Raw genomic sequence first — 18,995 nt, forward strand, 5'->3', positions numbered from 1 at the left:
AATGTTAATCATCGGTGACTTTACTACTAAAGATTTTACCTGCTTAAACATATTGTTACTTCAATAGGGTGAAAACAGTAGAAGAACTTCCACTTTGAACATTTTAGTTAAATACACATTGCTTATTATAGATAGCCACTGCACATATGGCACGCGGGAGAAAATTATTCTTATTCCTCCCGTGAGCTGCCGGCTTTCAGTCATGCATCTTCAGTCTGTATCAGTACACGGTCAGGAGCGGCCGTAAGCACACATCAGCACTTTGAATGACAGTAAGCTTTTACACGCTGATGAAAAAATTCAATCTGCGTATGCTCCACCGCCGCTCACATTCATCTCCACAGTGTCTTAAAAAAAATGGCTCTGGAGATCATGGTACACTTATGTTCTGATTCCGGTGCCATTTTCTTGAAGATAAGGTCACAATCGCAATACGCAAGCGCCGCCTACAGCAATAATGGCAGCAGCAGTGCAAAATTTAAATGAAGAAAAGGAGGCCAGGTAGGAGGAGGAATCATCACAGAGGTCCCAACCCACAAAGTCCCACTCCGATGCTCAAGCCTCTGCACAAATTACATCATTTCTGATGGTTTGAGCAAGGATTATTCTGCAATCAATCCTCAGGTTTCTTATATAAAAATATCATTTTAACCAGCATCCTAGCAACATAATGGCACTGCCTCTAGTTTACAGTGCCAACACCTATTGTTTGGTTCCCCTTAATCATTTTGTTTAATAAGGTTCTGAATTTTTTTAAACCAGTAAAATGCATGATAAGTCTTCAGTTTGGCATGGCCTTAATCATACTGACCAGAAGAATTAAACTGTTAGGCCTCCTTCCCATGTCCGTGTCTCCAGTACGTGTTTGGTCCGTTTCCTCACGTACCGGAGACACGGGCACACGTAGACCCATTAAAATCAATGGGTCTGCGCTCACGTGCGTGTTCTGCCATGGACCGTGTATACGTGTGGAGCATACGTGTGCCCGTGTGCTCCACACATAGACATGTACTTTTTTTCTCCGGCATCACGGGTGTCACACGGAACGCAAACGGGTCACACAGAACGCAAACGGACCACACGGATGTGGTCCGTGTGACACGCACTGGAGAAAACACATGTGTCTGAGAGAAAAAAAACCCCAACACTTTACTCACCTTCTCCAGCCCTGCTGTCTCTGCCGCTGCTGTCACTTGTTTCCAACCGCCACTCATTATGCTCATTGCATATTCACTTCACTGTGGCCGGAAGCATTAGCAGCGGGGAGTTGGCAGGACCGGAAACCAAAGATCAGCACCATGGACAGCGAAGCCAGGGACAGGTGAGTAGAAAGTTCCCATTCTCCGTGTGTTATCACGGATAACACACGGAGAACACATGTGTGCCATAAACACGGCTCACGGAGGACAATACGCACCTTTGACATGTCCGTGAAAAACGTGCGTGATTTTCACGGACGTCTAAAAGAGGCCTTAGGTTGTTTTTACCACAAAAAAACCACTGCAAATACTAAACCCCCCAAAAAACAATGGTGGAGCTGTATTTTCTTAAATATTTAACTCCACTTGAATTTTTTTTCCTATTTGTCAGTACATTATATAGTGTCATTCAAAACTATAACTCATCCAGTAAAAATGAAGCCCTGATAAGGCTATCGCAATGACAAAAATAAAAAAAATTATGGCTCTTGAAAATATCCAAAACACAAAAACTGAAAATTGTTCCATCATAAAAGTGTTGAGCGGACTTATGGAAATTCGGTATGCTGGGTTCGGCCAGAATTTACTTAAAAGTTCATTTTGAGACCCGGAGTTGACCCTGGTTCTAATGTAAGTCAATGAGGACCCGAACTTCTGTGGTGTAGAATGGCTTTAAAATGGTTGTAGTAAAGGCTAGTGGGCTGCAAAAGGAAGCAAAAGGGGGGCAATTGCCATGCAAACAAATGTAGATAAAAAATAATTTTTATAAAAAAATGATGTGGGCTCCTGCCTATTATTTTAGAACCAGCACAGGTAAAGCAAATAACTGGTGGCTGCAACCCTCGGCTTAGATGGTTATCAAAAATAGGGAGGACTCCAAGCCATTTTTTTTAAATTATTTTTTTAAATAATTTAAAAAAGTGACAGAACTTCTTCATTTTTGATAACCAGCTAAGGTAAAGCAGATAGCGGAAGTTTTTTAAATTATTTAAATAATTTTTAAAAAGTGAGTGATCCCTTTTATTTTTGATAACCAGCCAGCAGCCTGAAGTTGTCTACTTTACTTACACTGGCTATTAAAAATAGGTGCCCACTTTTTTTTTTTTCTTTACTGTTCACAAAAGTGTACAGGCATCTTCCGCATGCAACTAAGCTTGTTCATTTCCTGCGCTGCAAAATACCGTATTTGTTGTTTTATGTTCCGCAAATGATCTTAAGGGTACTTTACACACTGCGACATCGCTAGCGATGTAACACGCCAGATCGCACATACGATTTGCCGAGATCGCACATGTGACTGGTGCTACAAAAATGACCTATGTGCGATCTCGGCAAATCTTATCTGCGATCTGGCATGTCACATCGCTAACGAGATCGCTAGCAATGTCGCAGCGTGTAAAGCACCCTTTACACTAACATCCTCCATAATACGAACCTCACACCTCCGTCTCCAAGACTTTTCTCGTGCTGCGCCAGTTTTCTGGAATGCACTACCCCAAAGAATGCGACTTATATCCGACCTCCAGGTTTTTAAGCGTGCATTAAAAGCACATCTCTTCAGACAAGCTGATCATAATAACTTACTAACCTAAAGGGTGCTGTACACGCTACGACATCGCTAGCTATAGCTAGCGATATCGTGTGCGATAGCACCCGACCCCGTCGCTTGTGCGATATGTGATGATCGCTGCCATAGCGAACATTATCGCTACGGCAGCGTCACACAGACACATACCTTGTCAGCAACGTCGCTGTGACCGCCGCACAATCCCTCCCTCAAGGGGGAGGTGTGTTTGGCATCATAGCGACGTCACTGCCACGTCACTAAGCGGCCGGCAAATAGAAGCGGAGGGGCGGAGATGAGCGGGATGTAACATCCCGCCCACCTCCTTCCGTCCTCATTGCCGGTGGAGTCGGGTAAGGAGATGTTTGTCATTCCTGCGTTGTAACACACAGCGATGTGTGCGGCCGCAGGAATGACAAACAACATCGTACCTGCAGCAGCGATATTAAGGAAATGAACGATGTGTCAACGAGCAACGATTTTTCACGTTTTTGTGCTCGTTGATCGTCGCTCATCTGTGTCACCCACTGCGATGTCGCTACCAGCGCCGGATGTGCGTCACTAACGACATGACCCCGACGATATAACGGTAGCGATGTCGCAGCGTGTAAAGCACCCTTAACTCTCCCCTGTCCAACCTTCTAAATACTACTCGTAACCTTCTCTCTCCCATTTCTATCCTCACATCCTACATACAACCAAAAGCACGTAAGGGCACCCAAAAGGTTACTGTCTAAAGACCAGATCATTCATCTTTATATGTAACTAATACACTAGCATAATGATGGTCGGCCAGTTCTACAAGTGTGCTTCACCTCTTGTGTCCCCCTTCTTCTCCATAGATTGTAAGCTTTTGAGCAGGGCCCTCATTCCTACTGTAGCTGTTGAATTATCTACTATTTTGCTTTGTTTTTGTCTATACAAGCCCCCACGTGATTGTAAAGTGCTGCGGAATATGTTGGTTCTATATAAATAAACTTTATTATTATTATTATTATTATTATTATTATTATTATTATATTATTAAGCACCGGATTATAAGACACCCCAAATTTAGAGAAAAAAAAAATATGGGGTCCGGTTTATAATCTGGTGGTGTCTTACCAGAGAGGGGGCAGCAGTGGTGGTGGAGTGACGGTCACAGGACGCAGGGGTGGTGCTGGAGTAGGCTGATGCTGCGGGTTATTCAGAGGGGGTCCCAGATGCTTACTGTGGGCGGCGGCACTGTGCTGGGGCTGCGGGCGCTGCTCTGTGCTGGGGCAGCGGGCACCATTTTATTTAAGTCCGCTGCAGGGACATCAATGGGCCGGAGGCGGCACGTGTGCAGATGAGAGCTTGAGCCAAGACCTCCATCTGCGCATACGCTGACTTTGGGCAGCATTATTTGAAGCCCACACTGGCATTATCTTCAAAATGGCCTGTGCCTCATCGCCCACCACACAGAGCCGCACAGCACAGAGCAGTGCCGCAGAGAGCAGCGCCCACTGCCCTTTTAAGAGGAAAAGTGCATCTTATGATCCGAAAAATAAGTTTTTGGGGTTTTTTAAAGTCCATGTTCGAGTTAAAGACTTTACCGTTTCTGTTCACTCATCCGCAGTGTTAAAGGTTTTATAATTTATATATTTAATGTAGAAATCTAAAGACCACTGATTGCATCATTTACTTTCATAGTTATACAATATTACATTGGATACACATTATAAAACAGAATTTCTGAAATGCTTCCACATAAAGGAAGGAATAAATGTGACTCAGCACTAGATAGTTACTGATGTCGACTAATAGGAAAAAAACAAACTTGTCATATTTAATTTTCCAGATTAATTATTACTAATGGAATATTTTGTGGTTAGTATAAATGCTGGAGCCCGCAGCACAGTCACAAGACCTTTCCTGGAACGGCCTTTTACTACTGCCATGAACAGCTTGTTTTATTTACTGATGATCGCTTAACGGGGGCTGACATCACAGTCACACGCTGTACTCCATGTAACATCTTCAATGAATAAAGGAAATGTCTTATTTTATTTCATGTATGCATAAAAACTGCCGCGGGTCACAATTATGGTGAAGAAGATATAGAAAGAGTCTATGAAAAAGACATTCATTTACTGGAAGACTATTTTCAAATAGTATTGCTAAAAAAAAATCTGTTACTGACTGTTTTCCTGCAGTGTACTGTAGACATTGTAGACATAGTTAGGACTTGGCGGATAACATTGCGGGTTATCAAACATCACAACAATAGGCTATGAAAGTACAATGAACACATACTGTTAAAATATTGTACTCCAGAAATACTAATATACTGTGCCCAAATAATACCACCATATTGTGCCTATATTGTGCCTCACCACCGTGCAGAGCCGCCGCCGCCGCCTAACCACCGTGCAGAGCCGCCGCCTCACCACCACGCAGAGCCGCCGCCGCCTCACCACCGTGCAGAGCCACCGCTTCCTCACCACCGTGCGGAGCCGCTGCCGCCTCACCACTCTGCGAAGCCACCGCCGCCCAATCAACAACCCACCTATTGTCTCCTCCCTAAAATCCTATACAATGTAAGCCCGCAAGGGCAGGGTCCTCTTCCCTCTCTACCAGTCTGTCTATTGTAATTTGTATATGTGTTCTGTATGTAATCTCCTTCTCATGTACAGCTCCATGGAATCAATGGTTCTCTATAAATAAATATTAATAATAATAATAATAATAATAATAATAATATTATAATATTGAATATAGTGTTCATATACTAAAGAGCTAGGATGGACAAAATAAAAATGTCATACATACCCAAGATAAAAGTTCTGCAGTGTATAAATTATTGTATAACTCAAAGGATCCTACTTTGTGCCTATAATACTGGTTGACAAATAAAAACTTTATCATGCTTTAATGTAACCTGGATTGTTGGTAGAATTAAGACTAGTAGTAACTGTAAAGAGTATAATATGCTATTTCTGATCTGGAGGTATTATATTGCATTGACAGAAATGTCGTAATGCATTTTTATTAGAATCCTACAAACAAAATTTTGAGCACCTTTAGCACAAAGTGATGTAAATGTACATCAGCGCTCGGGTAAAGGGGGCTTTACACGCTACGATATCGCTAATGCTGAGTCGTTGGGGTCACGGAATTTGTGACGCACATCCGGCCGCATTAGCGATGTTGTTGCGTGTGACACCGATGAGCGATTTTGCATCGTCGCAAAAACGTGCAAAATCGCTCATCGGTGACATGGGGGTCCATTCTCAAATATCGTTACTGCAGCAGTAACGAAGTTGTTCTCGTTCCTGCGGCAGCACACATCGCGTGTGACACCGCAGGAACGAGGAACCTCTCCTTACCTGCCTCCCGGCCGCTATGCTGAAGGAAAGAGGTGGGCGGGATGTTACGTCCCGCTCATCTCCGCCCCTCTGCTTCTTTTGGGCGGCTGCTCAGTGACGTTGCTGTGACGCCGCACGGATCGCCCCCTTAGAAAGGAGGCGGTTCGCCGGTCACAGCAACATCGTCGGGCAGGTAAGTATGTGTGACGGGTCTGGGCGATGTTGTTCGGCACGGACAGCGATTTGCCCGTGTCGCACAACAGATGGAGGCGGGTACCCACACTAGCGATATCGGGACCGATATCGCAGTGTGTAAAGCGGCCTTAACCGTGCATAAAGAGGGCTAAGTTAGAACCTGAGATTCCACCACATGCGGTAGATACTGGTTATATTACACTCTAATAGCTGCAGCTGAGCTTTGGTGACTGCTGTTAACCATTTAGATGCTGCTATCAATCTCTGACAGGGGCAATTAGAGGGAACTTGTCCGGCTACTCATGTTGCCCAAACTGCCGGGGACCATAGTCATAGACTAGACTAGTCCAGCTTTGCCCTGCTAGCTTTTCCTAGCGTAACTACATGTGATTAAGAGAGCTCTCCCTTAGGCCTGTTTCACACGTCAGTGAAAAACACAGACTTTTTTCACTGACATGTTAAAAACGCCTATGTCCCTCTGTGTGCCGGGATTCATGGCACACGTGGGTTGTCCATGTGCGATCCGTGATCCGTACTCCGTGATTGCACATGGCGATAAGCTCACCTGTCCCGTTCCTGCTGTCCGTGGTGCTGAACTCTCCGGCTCTGCTGCATCTGGTTGCTGCTGTCTTTCACCTCTGCAGCTATTTCCGGGTCGGCTCTGGCTTCATACATGAATATGCATGTCAGTAATGAGCCGGCCAGGAAGAAGCAGAGAGCAGAGGCAGAACACAGCGTCGCTGGAGACGGGTGAGTTGAAAATGATTTCTATTTTCAATATACGTTTTTTTCTGGTACATGTTTTACGGACCCCACTATAATCACTGATGTGTGTGCAGACCCTTTGATTACAATGGGTCTGCGTATGTCAGTCAGTTTGGTATGTAAAAAAACAGCAACATACTTACCAGAATCATTGACATCTGAAACAGGCCTTACATGTAGAGGCCTGTCAATTACTTGCAACATGGTTTGGAATAGGACTGGGGAACCCCGGGTGTAGACTGGACTAGTTCGAGCTGGACTAATTTAGTCTCTGTCTATGTTCCCCGGTTGGATTTTCAAAGTATATTTTTTTTTAAAGGTCTAAGTGTTTCAGAGAATATTATACCTGGTTGCAATTGTACAGCTAGGCTGTGCTCATGCTGACCATGATTTGGGCAGCATAAATCGCCTGACAGGTTCCTTATAAATTGACCGCTTCCATCGACCCTCTTTGACATGATTGCAAGTCACTGATTATGGGTTACAATGGCTGCCTTCAGCAAGTTCACCTATGGAAACCTTGTTACAACTTTTACTTTCTCTAGTCACAAGCTAAGCTACATAGGAAACCGATTTTTACTACATACTAAGGTTCAAGTCCAATAAACAGGACTGCAAAATAAAGTAAAAAAAAAATAATAAGATTTTATAAATATAAAAAATGAATCACCCCTCATTCCTCCATTAAAAATAAAGACATAAAAATAAACATATTTTATTTCACTATGACTGTTCAAGTCTAGTCTATCACAATATAAAATTAATTAGTTCATATAGTAAACATGAAAATTAAAAGAATCAAAATGCCAGAATTGTGTTTTGTCACTTACCATATCTCCCCAAAAAATGCAATTAAAACTGATCAAAATGTTGTATATAATCCAAATTGTTAGCAATAAAACCATCAGCTAAACATGCAAACAACGAGCCCTCACACAGCTCCATCGACGGATAAAAAAAACACTACAGTGACACAAACAAAAAACATTTTTCCTTTACAAACTTCTGATATTTCCTCACTATTTGAATGAAAAAAATCTATGCAAGTTTGGAATTGCCGTAATCATATTGACCTGAAGAATTACCGTATTTTTACGATTATAAGACGCACTTTTCCTCCCTAAAATTTGGGAAGAAAATTAAGGGTGTATCTTATAATCCGAATGTTGCTTAATGGGGTTGGTGGAGAGGGGTCACAGGAGCAATGCTGCGAGCGCTGTGCTGTGCTGAGGCAGCAGGTACTATGCTGGGGCTGCGGGCGCTATCCTGACTATTTCGGCAGTGACTTCAAATAATGGCGCCCAGAGTTTCCACGTGGGCAGATGGAGTGCTCGGCTCAAGATCTCATCTGCGCAAGAGCCGCCTTCGGCCCATTAGTCTCCCAACAGTGGACTTAAGGAAAATGGCATCCGAACGTGGAGAGTGCACAGATAAGATATTGAGCCGAGAGCTCCATCTGCGCATGCTCTGACACCAGGCGCCATTTCTTTGAAGTCTGCACCACCGACAGTTCTGAAAGTTGCCTGCTTCACTGTACCCACCGCGAGCATCTGGGACACCCACCGCACCAACCTGTGGTGAGGTCATACCCATGTGACCAGAAGGGGAAGGGCTTCAGCCAATAGGAAAATGTTGCTTCCTGATATCCGCTTTGTTGGCTGAGGCCACGCCCCTTCTGGTCACATGGGTATGACCTCACCACAAGTCCTGGAAGTGAAAAGTTACATCAATTGTATAATTCTTATGCTAATTCTAACAGGGGGAGGGGATAACTATGAATATTCCCCCCAGATATTATCTGCTCCTCAGCTGCTGTTACTCAAGAAGCTGGCGATTTTATAAACTTTACCTTCTTGGATTTCAAAACCTAATCATCTGAACTGACCATTACAGGTATGCATAGAATCACCATATGTGCCAGTATACCACTGGCTTTAAGTTATATACCTGATGATTTGTTCCCTTTAAGTTGGCTTTTGTTGTTTTTTGCTGTTTTTTACGCCATATTTATTTTTCCTTTCCCTTTGATCACTTTTATTCCATCACTTGGTAAATATATATATATATATATATATATATATATATACACTGTATATATATATATATATATATATATATATATATATATATACACACACATACACAGTACAGACCAAAAGTTTGGACACACCTTCACATCTCTAGAACAACTATTAAGAGGAGACTTTGTGCAGCAGGCCTTTATGGTAAAATAGCTGCTAGGAAACCACTGATAAGGACAGGCAACAAGCAGAAGAGACTTGTTTGGGCTAAAGAACACAAGGAATGGACTTTAGACCAGTGGAAATCTGTGCTTTGGTCTGATGAGTCCAAATTTGAGATCTTTGGATCCAACCACCGTGTCTTTGTAGAAAAGGTGAACGGATGGATTCTACATGCCTGGTTCCCATGCATGGAGGAGGAGGTGTGATGGTGTGGGGGTGCTTTGCTGGTGACACTGTTGGTGATTTATTCAAAATTGAGGGAATACTAAACCAGCATGGCTACCACATCATCTTGCAGCGGCGTGCTATTCTATCCAGTTTGCGTTTAATTGGACCATCATTTATTTTTCAACAGGACAATGACCCCAAACACACCTCCAGGCTGTGTAAGGGCTATTTGACTAAGGAGGAAAGTGATGGGGTGCTGCGCCAGATGACCTGGCCTCCACAGTCACCAGACCTGAACCCAATCGAGATGGTTTGGGGTGAGCTGGACCGCAGAGTGAAAGCAAAAGGGCCAACAAGTGCTAAGCATCTCTGGGAACTCCTTCAAGACTGTTGGAAAACCATTTCCGGTGACTACCTCTTGAAGCTCATCAACAGAATGCCAAGAGTGTGCAAAGTAGTAATGAAAGCAAAAGGTGGCTACTTTTAAGAACCTAGAATATAAGACATCTTTTCAGTTGTGTCCCACTTTGTTGTTAAGTATTTCATTCCACATGTTTTCATTCATAGTTTTGATGTCTGCAATGTGAATCTACAATTTTTAGAGTCCTGAAAATAAAGAAAACTCTTTGAATGAGAAGGTGTGTCCAAACTTTTGGTCTGTACTGTATATATATATATATATATATATATATATATATATATATATATATATAAAATGTATTTGTTTTCTTAAGTCAGGTGATTATACACACAGTAATACCAAGTATGCACATTTTTTATTTTACTTTGGGAAGAGGAGTGACTTTATATATTTTTAAATGTTTTTTACATTGTTACTTAGTCATCAAGCCCTGTCCACAAGCTATTTAATTTATGCAGCATTTGCTTGGGCCTGTCCCACCTACAGCTATGATTCAGTCATGGGTACGGAATTGAAAAGCACCAAGTAAGTGCTGCTATAAACAGTTCTACTTTTTCATATGTGAGGCCATATGGCACATTTTAAATAAAAATATTTTAGAGTAGGCGTGCCCCAAAGAGATTTGCCGTGACGTGGCGGGGTAGCTCAAGAAATTACAATTTTTTTGCCAAAAATCTAAAATTTTAAAATACTACAGTTTGGATTTTTTAGCGCAGTGCACATTTTATAATACATGCCATTTTTTAGTTGAGCTGGCTTTTTTTTGTTTTTTCTTCTTTGTTAATTAGTCCCTGCAATTGCTCGACGGCCTATATAATACACAGGTGGTGGTAGTGCAAAAAAATAATCTCTGTATACAGATTCCTCAGACATTGTAAATATTAGCATCCATGGAGTGTTGCTGCATCTTTGCATTTGCTTTATTCATCATCACTTTGTTATAAAGTACTTTTTTGTTCTTTTGTATTTTACATATTTCCTACAACCTGCCAAGCATAGTAAACAAGTATACGACATACAAACTATGTAAAAGTCTTTAACCTGCCACAGAAGAGATAATGCCTTCCTACAGTTCCAGTACTGTTATCAGAACAGTGTTGAGCACCCATGTGGCCATCACAAGAACAGGATAGATGCTTATCCTCTAGGATTACCCAATGAAGGATCCCGGTTGATATTAGCATGCAGAGATCTTGGAAACAGCAAGTAACTAGATACTAAAATTAGAGTGATAGTCATATATGTTTCCATTATCACATAAAATGTTTTTATTTGATGAAACTAAAGCATCCCTTTAAAACGTCTGTTTCGCTTGGACCTCAATGGACAGTATAAGATAAATTAGAGAACAAAGTAGCATAAAATAACTACAGTGCAATGGGGTTATGTGACGCTATGTTTGCTGGAAGCGACACTGACGAAAAATATAAACGCAACACTTGTTTTTGCTCCCATTTTTCATGAGCTGAATTCTAAGAGCTAAGGATTTTTCTACGTACAAAAAAGGCATTTTTATATCTAATAGTGTTCACAAATTTGACTAAATCTGTGTTAGTGAGCACTTCTCCTTTGTTGAGAAAATCCTATTCCCCCCAGGTGTGGCATATCAAGATGCTGAGCAGACAGCATTAATTTTGCACAGGTGTGCCTTTAGACTGGCCACAATAAAAGGTAGAAGTGCAGATTTAGAGTATTAAGGGGGGCGGCGTGTCATAAAACCAGTCAGTATCTGGTGTGAATACTAGTGCAACACATCTCCATCACATAGAATAGATCAGGTTGTTGATCGTGGACTCCTCTTCAATGGTTGTACAAAGTTGCTGGATATTTTCAGGAACTTGAACACGTTGTTGTATACGCTGATTCAGAACATCCCAAACATGCTCAATGGGTGACATGTTCAGTGAGTATGCTAGCCAAGCAAAAACTGGGATGTTTTCAGCTTTCAGGAATTGTGTACAGATCATTTCAACATGAACATGGGGCTCTTCATTATTATGCTGCAACATGAGTTGATGGTTGTGGGCTTCAAGATCTCGTCACTATATCCCTGTGCATTCAAAATGGCATTGATAAATGCACTTGTGTTCATCGTCAATAAAAAACGCCTGAGAAGGTTTCTGACAGTCTGTGCAGAAATTCTTTGGTTATGCAAACCGATTGTTGTAGCAGCTATCCAGGTGGCTGGTCCCAGACAAATTTGGCGGTGAAGATGCTGGATGTTAAGGTCCTGGGCTGGTGTGGTTACCTGTAGTCTGCAGTTCTAAGGCTGGTTGGATGTATTGCCAAATTCTCTAACATGCCTTTGACAGATGGCCTATGGTAGAGAAATGAACATTCAATTTACGGGCAATAGCGCTGGTGAATAGTGATGGGCGAACCTGAACTATAAAGTTCAGAGTCCGTTCCATGATACTTTGTGTCCGTGCACAGACCCACAAACATGAAGTTCTCAGGGAACTCTGTGTAACATTTTGGATTCCGGCACCCAAATAACAAAAAAAAAAAAAATAAAAGGAAAAAGAAAAAAAAATAAGGACTAAAGCAGGAGCATTATACTTACTGATCTTCCCCCTGGCTGTCACACCACTTCCGGGTCTACTAATTAACGCTCATACATATTCACTGCTTCCCCCACCCGTTGTCAGTCCCAGCATATGTGATTGGTTGAAGTCAGACTGCGCCGCCACCCTGTGTGACAGCATCTGTCATTGGTTGGAATCACACATGCTGTCTGCATCCCTATCATTGTGTAAAAATAAATAAATAAATTGGCATAGGATCCCCACATATTGTGATACCCAGTGCAGATAATGCATACATATATAGACTACAGCCCCCATCAGTGTGCTTATCTGGGCTGTGGATCAAAATAAGAGGGACCCTATGCAGCTTTTTTTTATTATTTAAATAATTCATTTATAACAATGGCGTACTGTCCACCCAATTTTGATACCCAGCCATGATAAAACCGACTGCTGGAGGCTGGTATTCTCAGGCTGGTGAGGTCAATAGTTACTGGGCCCCCTGCCTAAAAATAGCAGCCTGCAGTTGCCCAGAATTTTCGCATTCATTAGATGCGACAATCCCGGCACTTTACCCGGCTCATCCCAATTTGCCCTGGTGCAGTGGCAATCGGGGTAATATAAGGGGTTAATAACAGCTCACAGCTGCTACTAAGCCATAAATTAGTAATGGAAGGAGTCCATGAGATCCCCCATTATGAATCCTGTAAGTGAAAGGAAAATAACACAAATACTAAAAAAAATCCTTTATCTGAAATAAAAAAAAAAAGAAACACCCCCTTTTTCCAACTTATTAACTCCAAACAACCAGGTCCGACGTAATCTACACGAGATCCCATGATGATCTCAGCTTTGCTACATACTGAAGTCACAGTGCATGGGCCCATCAGAAAACATGTCTGCACGCTGTGGCTTCTGGCAGACACTGACTGACCTGTAGCTGTGAGCAATGACATAACTCAGTTTATCTGCAATTACAGCTGGAGGTTCCTATGGTACCCCACCTGTGACCGCAGGTACACTGACTTTAGGTGACCTCATTGAACTCAGTGGCCTCACCTCAGGTGAACTGAGTTCAATCAGACCTGCATCTCCTGGCCGAAAACTGTGGGGGGTTTTGCCAAAAGATGCAGATATGGTGCTGAAATTTATACACCAAATTCCTGCACCAATACTGTATTTTCTGGCAAAAAACACATCTAAAACCAATGTGGTTTTGATGCGATATTGATGCGTTTTTTTGTCAGAAAATACAGATTTGGTGCAGGAATCTGGTGTAAAAATGTCAGTACTATATCTGCATCTTTTGGCAAAAAAACCCTACAGTTTTCGGCCAGGAGATGCAGGTCTGATTGAACTCAGTTCACCTCAGGTGAGGCCACTGAGTTCAATGAGGTCACCTGAGGTCAGTTTACCTGCGGTCCCAGGTGGGGTACCATGGGAAACTACAGCTGTAATTGCAGATAAACTGAGTTATGTCATTGCTCACAGCTACAGCTCAGTCAGTGTCTGCCAGAAGCCACAGCGTGCAGACATGTTTTTTGATGGGCCCACGCACTGTGACTTCTTGGCAAATTCCTGCATCTCCTGGTAAAAAAAATGCATCAAGATGCGATGCCGCTTTGATGCGATTTTTTGCGCTGGGTATGACAATATGAGGGGACCCTATGCCAAGTTATTTATTTTTACACCACTATACAGATGCAGACAGCATGTGCGATTCCAACCAATCACAGACGCTGTCACACAGGGTGGGGGCGCAGTCTGACTGTAACCAATCACAGATGCTGGGACTGACGGTGGGCAGAGGAAGCAGTGAATATGTATGAGGGTTAATGAGTGGACCTTTACAGCCGCTCGGGAGACTCAGTAAATATAACACTCCTGCTCTAAGCCCCCTAGCCCTTTCTACCATCATTGTAAAGCACAATGTTCGGGTCCCCATAGACTTATATGGGGTTTGGCATCCATGCAGATGTTTGGGTTCACGTCCGGTCCCAATCTGGATTTAAAGAAAAAAAAAAACAGGCTGGACCCGCCGAACCCAAATATCTGCAGGTTCCCCCATCTCTACTGGTGGACATTCCTGCAGTCAGAATGCCAATTGCACGCTCCCTCAAAACTTGCAACATATGTGGCATTGTGCTGTGTGATAAAAATTCACATGTTAGAGTGGACTTTTAATGCGGCCAGCCTAAGGCACACCTGTGCAATAATTATACTTTCTAATCAGCATCCTGAAATGCCACACCTGTGAGGTGAATTAATTATCCCGTCAAAGGAGAAGTGCTCAATATCGCAGATTTAGACAAATTTGTGAACAATATTTGAGAGAAAAAGGCCTTTTGTGCACATAGAAAAAGTCTTAGATCTTAGCGTTGAGCTCATGAAAAATGGGAGCAAAAACAAAAGTGTTGCATTTATATTTTTGCTCAGTGTAGAAAGTAAGGAAGAAAAATTGCAGTCCAAATTAATCGGCAAATATAAATATTCAGCACTCTCATAAGATCAAGGTCTCGTGTACTGCACACTTCAAAGAGCCAGTAGGGTAAGGGAAAATCAATAGGTTGAATTAATTTTCAATTTCATCCAAGGGTTTTATAATGCATTATGCTACGCCACATCTGTAGGCAGCTTATGTATTGATTAGTTCAGGGTCTGTACTTACAGCAAACATTACCAATAGGTTTATAAATGGCACTCTGGCTGGATAAAATCAGTCAAATGTCAATGATTAAAACAGGTGCTGACAACCAGGAAACAGATGAGCGCGTATCACTGGAGGGTCAAAAAACTGTATACTAGCAATGGAAAATTAATTGCAACAATCTTAAAAAATGTAATGTGTCTGATCAGATACATTATAAATAGGGATAATAAATAAGACAAATTGGTGGAAGGGGAGAACTAGGAGTTTTCCTCTACAAAAACAGAATTTCGCATTTTGAACACTGTATTATGGGATAAAATACACAATCTATGAAAGCGGATAGGTCTTAAATGGACAGTAAACAAGTCAAGTGAGTGAACAGTAAACTATCAGCACCAATCCACGATATAGTGGCATGCGCCTCTTTATGAATTAGGAGTGTCTGATGAGTGGTGTGCACCTGCATGCGCCACACCAGAAATCTTACTTCAGTCCCTAATAACACAGCTCCTCATAAATTAGATGAGCTACGGTGTCAAACTTACCGCAGCGCCCCCTTCCTGTGCAAAATAGGTAAAGCTCGGAAAAATGACATGAAAATGACCAAAAATCTCAAAAAAATTGTGCAACTTGGAGTTGGTATCTTTCAAAGCAATTTACAACCAAATTCTGGTAAAATTACTTTGCTGAACCAGGGCCACAGTGTTTGCTTTTAGACTGGAACCAAGGAGACACTTTTTTTAGGCTGGTTTTAGACGTCCGTGTTTTAGGTACGTGTGACATCCGTTTTTAACACGGATGTTACACGCACCCAATGTTGCCCTATTGTGCATTCACACGGCCGTGTTTTCACATGGACCGTGTGGCCCCGCTATTTCACACGGAGACGTGTTCGTTTTTTCTTCAGCAGCACGGCTGTCACACGGACTGATTTGATCCGTGTGACATCAGTGTGACACGGACCGGAAAAAACACGTGTTTTTAAATAAAAAGATTTTCTATAGTTACCTTTATCCAGCGATGCTGTCTCCGGCTCTGCCGCCTTCCGCTCCTGATCCCCGCTCATTATTTTCATTGATTATTCACCGCAGTGAGCAGCTGGGAGCAGGGGCATCGCGGTAACAGCGCTGGAGACAGCACCGCCGAGGACAGCATTGCTAGGGACATCGCTAGTGAGAGGTGAGTATCCTGCCAGCAGTGTGTGTGCAGGGACGTCCAGGAGGTCATCGGATTTCCCAATGAACTCTGATGACCTCTTGATGACACCCCTGCGACAACTGCGCTACAGCGAGTGTCACGATGGTGACTTCCAGGGGTTCATGAGAGTTCATTGGGAACTCGAATGACCCCTTGGATGTCACTGCACAAACTGCTGTATACTCACCTGTCACCAGCGATGTTCCCGGCGGTGCTGTCCTCGGTGGTGCTGTACCCAGCCTGTCCCCGCGATGCTCTGGCTTCCAAATCCTCGGGCAGTGAATAATCAATGTAAATAATGAGTGGGGGTTAGGAGCGGGAGGCAGCAGAGCAAAAGACAGCATCGCTGGATACAGATAAATATAGAACATCTTTTCATTGCAGAGACACATGTGCAACACACGTATGACACATGTATGACACATGTGTGACCATAACAATGCATGTGACTGGTACCTGATTAAACACAGACGTCTGAAACCAGCCTTATAGGAGCTGTAAGTGGAGAATGGTAGGATATTTATATTGACTATTTGCAAAGTTGCTTCATTTGGACTTTAGATGTTAAAGAGTAGTAAAAATAAAAGCCCACAAACGTGCACATAACCTTTTAGGAAAATTCCATTACACGGAGCTAATTTGTAATGTGCCAGTGAGCTGTAAATGACTTCTAGTGAGGTCACTGCAATCAATGTATTTGCTGTGCTTCAGATTTCCAAAAGTTACTTGTTACCTTTGTAAGAATAATATTTTCCATCTTCTGGTAACCTATCTAGAGGAAACATCACAGCGGAGGCCTAAAGCCCATGGGAGACCAATACCACGAGGTGTGTACAGTCTACTGTCTCTCAAATTGCACACCTAATCCTCAGGCTCTAATTATTAAGACGTTATGTATTCGAGTTCACTACGTCTTCAGTTCTCCAATTCAAAAAGGGCTTACGAGTTCCGAGCAGACAAAGGAGAGCTAGCCGGAAACATATAAAAGCCTTTTTGTATATGAAAAATGTGAAAATATCTTCCTTGCTGAGTTATCAGAGCCTCAGGTTATACTTGAATGGCACTGAGCTGCAATACCAGATATATCCATAGACCAGGGTCTGAAAGCTAACTTATTTTGCTTTTTTTTTTTCAGTTCTACAAGTCTTTTACTTACCACGGATACTGTGATTTTCACTTACCAAACACACAAAGCGAATGAATCCTAATAAAATGTAATTCTTTAGGATATTAAATTTACTTTAGGATTGGGTTTGTAAATTTACACACAGAAAAAAAAAAAACAGTTTTGAAAATGTATGTATGTGGTTCATGAAGAACCACGGGAACAATTAAAGCAAAGTGGAATAAAATAATATTTTTGTGCTAATAATTTTAACATAGGAACTAGCACTAGTGAATTTGATATTTAAAACTTCTATCTAGACTTTTCCAAAAATACCATATTTTTTGTTTTATAAGACACACCGGATTATAAGATGCACCCCAAATTTAGAAATAAAAAAAGTAAAAAAGGGGCCCGTCTTATACTTCGGTGGTGTCTTACCATAGGGAAGGTGACATTTGTGGTGGAGCGGGGTCACAGTAGGCGGGGGGTGCTGGAGTAGGGTGATGCTGTCTACAGTGTGGCTGGCTGTGCTGGCTGCGGTGTGTCTGGCTGTGCTGGTTGTGCTGACTGCGGTGTGACTGGCTGTGCTTGCTGTGGTGTGACCGGTTGTGCTGGCTGTGGGGTGGCCAGCTGTGCTGTGGCCGGCTGTGCTGGCTGCGGTGTGGCCAGCTGTGCTGGCTGTCGTGTGGCCCACTTTGCTGGCTGCGGTGTGACCAGCTGTGCTGGCTGCGGTGTGACCAGCTATGCTGGCTGCGGTGTGACTGGCTATGCTGGCTGTGGTGTGACTGGCTATGCTGGCTGTGGTGTGACCGGCTGTGCTGGCTGCGGTGGGGCCAGCTGTGCTGTCTTGGGAAGCTGTACTGGATGTGTGGAGCAGGGTGGTACAGTGGGTGTTCCAGATGCTCTGTCAGTGGTGCGATCTTCAAATAATGCCGCCCGGAATCGGTGCCTGCGTGAATTGAGCTCTTGGTGGCATTATTTGAAGATCGCACCACCGACAGAGTATCTCACCCGCCACACCGCCCTGCTCCACACAGGTCCCAGCACAGCCTCACACCGCCGATAGAGCATCTCACCTGCTGCATCGCCCTGCTCAACCTCACCCCCCCCACCGCAGCCAGCACAGCCCCGCGCTGCTGACAGAGCATCTAACCCACCCCACCACCCTGGTCCACAAAGCCTCCACCGCAACCAGCACAGCGCCCCGCAACCAGTACAGCACCCATTCTCCACCTCTCGGTAACCTACATTCGGATTTTAAGACGCTGCACCGCTCATTTTCCTCCCAAATTTTTGGGAGGAAAAGTGCGTCTTATAATCTGAAAAATATGGTACATATATCGAGATTTGCAAGATTTTGTCTATTTGAACATGTTGATATCTGCATCACTGTATGGACTTATCCTATACATTGGCGGACAGCACGGACGTTGCTAGTATCGAAGATCCGATATCTGGCCCCACACTTCTTGCCAAGACTCCCAGATCTCATCTGTCCGCTGCATTGAACTGTATTGGCATCATGTTGCCGTCGATTCAGTTCAATGCTGTGATAGAGCACTGAGCAAAAGCTCTGTCCTCTATCATTGTCCATCTCCTAATCTGCAGACTGCTACAAGCTTGTAGTTTATGAC

The 18,995-nt window shown here is 43.1% G+C and overlaps 1 protein-coding gene across 1 annotated transcript in view; it reads right to left on the reverse strand.

Annotated features, from left to right (window-relative positions):
• Positions 1–18,995, reverse strand: part of SLC9A9 (solute carrier family 9 member A9) — a 1,094,760-nt gene that overhangs the window by 78,691 nt on the left and 997,074 nt on the right. The gene's annotated exons all lie outside the window — the stretch shown is intronic.

The sequence above is a fragment of the Anomaloglossus baeobatrachus genome, chromosome 3 (assembly GCF_048569485.1).
Source record: "Anomaloglossus baeobatrachus isolate aAnoBae1 chromosome 3, aAnoBae1.hap1, whole genome shotgun sequence".
Taxonomy (NCBI): domain Eukaryota; kingdom Metazoa; phylum Chordata; class Amphibia; order Anura; family Aromobatidae; genus Anomaloglossus; species Anomaloglossus baeobatrachus.